This window comes from Octopus sinensis, unplaced genomic scaffold (assembly GCF_006345805.1).
Source record: "Octopus sinensis unplaced genomic scaffold, ASM634580v1 Contig11875, whole genome shotgun sequence".
Lineage (NCBI taxonomy): Eukaryota > Metazoa > Mollusca > Cephalopoda > Octopoda > Octopodidae > Octopus > Octopus sinensis.
Window position 1 is genome coordinate 223,260 of NW_021832440.1, and position 5,948 is coordinate 229,207.

The 5,948-nt window shown below is 36.2% G+C and overlaps 1 non-coding gene across 1 annotated transcript; it reads right to left on the minus strand.

Moving 5' to 3' along the window:
* Positions 1-4,776: 4,776 nt before the first annotated feature.
* LOC115229115 lies at positions 4,777-4,895 on the minus strand. The gene has a single exon (XR_003883294.1). It is a non-coding gene; the product is annotated as a 5S ribosomal RNA (ribosomal RNA).
* Positions 4,896-5,948: the final 1,053 nt, after the last annotated feature.

Below are 5,948 nucleotides of genomic sequence, written 5' to 3' on the forward strand. Positions count from 1 at the left end.
CTGTACTTCTTTAAGTTGTCAGATTGGGGCAGATGCTGATTATTTCTCATATAAAAAGTATATATTCAAAATTTATGTAAGGGAGGAGGAGGAATACGTGTGTTGTGTCAAGTGCTTTAATTCGGCCGAGGAGCAAATCACCATATCACCTGACTCGACTCAACTCCCCAAACAAGACTTTGTCCAAGCCAAAAATAATGTAAGAGAGCCTGAGCCTTTCGTGGATTGTGTTGAGTGTGGTCGCCGTGTGCACCAAGTGTGCGTACTTTACCACGAGGAACTTTATTCTGGGGGGTTTGTGTGTCGCATGTGTATGGAGAGTGCTTTTTCACCAAAGTTTACATGCAGAAGTAAGTCTATGTCTGATTTGTAGACCTTCCTCAAACGAGGTTGAGCGTGTATATTGAAGAGAGAATTAATACCTTTCTACGAGCGGAGAGTGGTGGGATTGATTTTGGGACGGTCTTGGTGAGGGTCGTCTCCTCCACCATAAAAGAGTGCAGTGTGAAGCCTCTGTTCAAGTCAAAGTTCGGGGTAGACATGCCGGACGTATTTCCATACAGAGCAAAGACTCTTTTTGTGTTCCAGGTGCGTGGTGGGAGGGAACTGGCATTCTTTGCCTTCCATACACAGGAGTACGACTCGGAGTGTCCTGAACCTAATAAGCGGTATATCTATATCTTAATTGAAGGCGTGTATACATCTCCTATCTTGACTCAGTACACTTCTTTGAGCCAAAATTCATCCGGACTCGGTGTATCACGAAATTCTAATTTCTTACATGGATTACGTACGTAAACTGGGGTTTGGAGTGAATTGAATGTTAGTTACGCGTGGGTGCACATCTGGGCATGCCCTCCAGGTGATAGAGACGACTACATATTCTACTGCCATCCTTTTGAGCAAAAGACTCCTACGGCTAAACGTTTGATTGAATGGTACAAAGTAATTCTTAACAATGCGATAAACCAGAAGGCAATTCGTTCATACCAAGTAAGTTTGTTTTGCTAAGTGGTAGGACCTACACAGTTGTGCGCATGAGAACGCAATAACTTGTCCAACTCAAATCCCGTATATGGATGGAGATTTCTGGCCCGCTAGAATAGAGGAAATGATCAAAAGTGACGAGGAATGTAAAAAAGAGAAAAAAAGTAGTTTGTCGGACAAGTTGATGAACATGCTTGACAAGCAGCGAAGTGGCTTCTTTGTTATTGAATTGCATTCGAGCAGACTGAATTGTCACCTCACAACAATCGTCGACCCTGATCCTCCGATGAAGTGTGAGCTCATCGACAGTCGCGATTCTTTCCTTACCTTTTGTCGAGATAAAAACTACGAGTTCTCCACCAAAAGAAGAGCCTTTTATTCTACTCAAGCCATCGTAGTTGAGTTGTGTCTCCATCACTTGATGTTTCACTGCAACAATTGCCAAAAGGGATTGTACATGAAAGACATCATTGTAATCAGTGCAGCGACTTTGACTTGTGCCAAATTTGTGCAGAAAATAATTCGCATCCTCATCCTTTAGTCAGAATTGGCCTCGATAAAGCAACACCACTCCACCATAATTACAGATGCAGCAATAGAAAAGTGGAAGGGTAAAGTGGGACACACTGTTTTCTGCCACGACTCAAAATGTGGACGGCCTCTCTGTTCTCAGTATCGAGAATGTCTACTTCCACATTATATGAATAACATGTGTCCTCATCGTCAGACATGCAAACTTTGTAGAATTATTATTCGAATTTATGAGACACATATTTTGGACTGCACTAACCAGCATTGTGGAGCTAAATTGTGTAATTTGTTCAAAAGACGCTTAAAAAGTATGCAAGCACGGAAACATGCAAGAGAACAAGATCAACTTTTGAGAAGAATGAACACTATGAAAATTGCCAATGGAGATAAACAACTTCTGAAAACTAATCAGCCAATTACTCGCACACAAAATCCCTTAATGCCTAACTCTCCTTTCCTAATTCCTCAGCCCAAACGTCCTCTTCTCATTCAAACCAATTCTGCAGTACGCTTGTCTCCTATTAATTCACCCCTCCCAGACTTGAGTATCAAGAATAAGTTACGAAACGGTCGATTTCCTGATTTTTCCGAATTGGAGCAGCGACTCAACTGTGAGCCCGATGCTGCTGAGAAGGAATGGACGGATAGTCAAATCATTCGCTTCTATCAACCAGATTGATTATTTTTGTTTTAAATACATTTTATTCTTAATTCAATAATTTTGATGTTATATCATAACCTTTTGTAACATATCTGAAAATTCTTTCCCGTCGAATCTACTTTTTGTTAATTTAATATTTAATCAACGCAATCTTGATTTTTATACTTTTCGATTTTCATAGTATAGCTTTATTTAAAAATCATTCTCTCTAAAGTGTTTTAAAATGTTGTCACCACTCTATCGCATGTAAATAAAATAGGGATTACCCCGACATTTGTGTTCTGAACCTTCCAGTGCACTAAAAATTACCTCTGGATGTTATGATTTTCACTTAGATTGCTTTCAGTTCATTTGACATTAATTTTATGAAATGATCGGATGAAATTGTTTCCATAGGTCAGCCACCTCCAAGATTCATTAACATCAATTTAAGTATTCATAGACATTGGACCAAAATAGAGTGCAGATGCTTTATTTTTTAGTAAATATTCACGTTGGATTTTTATCAAATTCAATATTGTCAATTTACTTAAATTTCAAGTATTTTATTTTCAAGATAAGAATACTGAGAAATCTTCCTTTGTTTGCCGGTTGAAATTGGATATGACTGTCCATAAGTATTTGACAGATATTCTAATCACTTTTTCGAATTCTCAGAGCTCAATACCGGGTGAAAGTTGAATGTTTGAGGATAACTCTCTTAAAGAAAGTTGAATGTAATAGTTTTGATTTAATAACTACTTAATACGGTTTATATACAATTTAGTGTAAACTTTCAAATGGTACTTGAAAGTGAGAAATCTTGCAATCGTAGATTTTCTACTTTCAAGACCAGCAAGATTCCCACTTTTCTTGAGCAAAACTGGATTTCTAAATATACAAATACCTACAGAACAGTCATTGCTTGCTCTCGTGTCTATTAATTGCGGTCAATGATTATTGTTTTTTACCGCCGCGGGAATTGAGCCTCGAAGAGCCTAAGATCGTTTTGAGATCAAAAAACCTTCATGGCTCCTCTGAATTAGTCCCAAACGGATCATTTTCAAGAACTCTTGTCTTTAAAAAGTCGAATAAACCGAAATTATCTGACATCACAGCAATTTTTTTATAATCAAATTAGTAATAACATTAAGTAATTAGTCAACTTTACGACATTGTCAGGAGGGCTCTAAAGTTGGCTGGTTTCCCTTGAATACCTGTGTATTTCAGACTCTTTTGAGTTTGCTCCTCTTGCCTTTGAAACCTCAAGAATCTTCGGCAAGGCCGCGACTCAACTCCTCACTGACATTGTTAGGAGGATATCCTCGATAACAAACGACCGGAGGGAGACGAGCTGGCTCTTTCAGCGAATCTTGGTTGCTGTGCTCTGCGGAAACTGCCATTCAATACAAAATGGGGTGTCGTTGATCTGACCCTTAGGCTTTTGACTGTTCTTTGAGTTACTTATTTTTTCTGTTCTCATTATCATCTACAAAAAAAGCTAGAAAGTTCACTACACAAGTTATTCAAAAATTATAGTCCAATTTTACAAACATTTATTCCAGGCATTCCGATCGTCACGGCACCCGCCTTCAATTTCAACACCTGGTCAACTACATGATCTCTCTCCAATCACAATGAACCGTAAAGATAAACTGTGGACAACCCAGGCTATACAAAGTGAAGAAGGGAATATATTGTCGTCTAGGTAGACAGATCTATTGATAGGGATGCACTCCGAGGGGTGTAATGTCACCCTGGAATTATTTATTCCACAGTTGAAGATTGGAACAGAAGTCCGACCCGTACTGAAATCAGATCCGCCATACTATACCTTAGTGTTAATCTCAACATTAAATCTCATTTCGTGAGAGTTTCGGATGTTTCAGTTACTGATGTTGCTGGAAGATACAAGACAGGGGACACGAAAATAGACCTCCTTGACAATGATAAGCAAATAACAGTCAATCATAAAAGACTCCTCCAATACAAAACGTGTTTAAATCTTGATCAAAATGACCCCAAAGCGAACCCATTACCGGAAATCTATCCAAAGAAAATATAGGAAAAAAGGTGCCACGTTTCAAAGCTTGAAGAGAAATTGATTGAATGGATGGAGGAAATGAAGTCGAAAGTTACATTCCAAAAAAGAAAGGAAACATTTTTGCGGATAGTTACAACTATGTAATTTCAAAAATTCTAATGGATTCTTGAAGATGTTTTGAGAATTGAGTATACGGAAAATCAAACATTTATTGTCATCATTCAGACTTACCGGGACGCCAGATCGGTCAGGTCAATTATCTAAATACAAAACAAATACTTTTCCTACAAAAAGTTCTAAAAACTTAAAAAGATTTGATTCTATGGTCTCAGTTTGCCGATTTTCGATCGGCTTTACAAGATGACGTGAAACCGTACCGAGCAAAAATTTGTAATTTATTTTAGTTAAAATGCATTATTCTTTCAAATTAAAGATTTATTCAGGGGTTATAGCACAGCCGAACGGATTGCTTGCGCGTTTATTTTAGTTATTGATTATAACACCCACCCTATCTATTGGAATTATATAGCAAAAATGTGCGTGCTATACTCGAGAAATACTGTATTGTGAAAAAATTGTACGACACTGATTGTTCCCAGGCGGTCACCCAGCCAAGTACTAGAACAGCCTGTAATCGCTTAACTGCCGTGTTCGGATGGGAACGGGTATTTACGACTAAGTATGATCGTACAGTTTTTCGATAATGATATCCTTTTTAAATAAATCTATATTCATATACATCCGAAAACTGAAAGAAAGAAAATATTGATAGAGGAAGAAATTTTGATTTTAGTAGAACTATCATCAAATAATACCCCTCATAAAAGTGCCAAAACTCTTAGCATCGAAATTAAAACTATGTTCAAACAAAAATTTCAACAAGAATAGTGTCTCGAGTTTTAAATAAGAAAGGATTATATGGCCGAGCTGCTAAAAGAAAACCTCTTTTATCCACAAAAAATATAATTTTAAGACGTGAAATTACGAAATCATTTTTAAGCATTTCCGACGAGACATGGAAGTCGGTAATTTTTACTGATGAATGGTCTTTTGATATTTTTAATATCAATAAGCATCAAATAGTGTATAGAGAAAATGGTTCTGCATACAAAAAATGCAATATTATCCCAACTGTAAAATTCGGTGGTGGAAAAGTAATGGTCTGGGGCAGTTTCTAGTATAACGGAGTCGGTAATCTTGTTTTTATTGATGAAATTCTTAATGGCGCAAAATATATTAATATTTTATCTAATAATATATTCGAATGTGCCAAAAAATTCGGGATAGACTCATTTATTTTACAACAGGATAATGCACCTTGCCATAAATATAAAATGATACAAGATTATATTAAAGAAAAAAACATTATTTTACTTCAATGGCCTGCTCGATCACCGGATCTAAACCCGATAGAACATCTATGGACAGAAATGAAGAGAGAATTATCAAAAAATGTAGTCAAAAACAAAAATGAACTAAAGGACAAATTAACAGAAATATGGAATAATATATCACCAGAATTATTGAAAAAACTAGTAATGTCTATGAAAAATAGATGTTATAAAATTTTCAGTGCAAATGGTGGACATATTAACTACTAAATGACTTGTTTTTATTTTTGTCCGGTTTTACATGTCTTAAGTAAATTGAAATTCTGCTTTAAATATTAGTTCTATAATAGTATAATTAATAATTATTACACAATTATTATTATTAAGTAAAAATATTAAGCTTAAGTTTTTGATT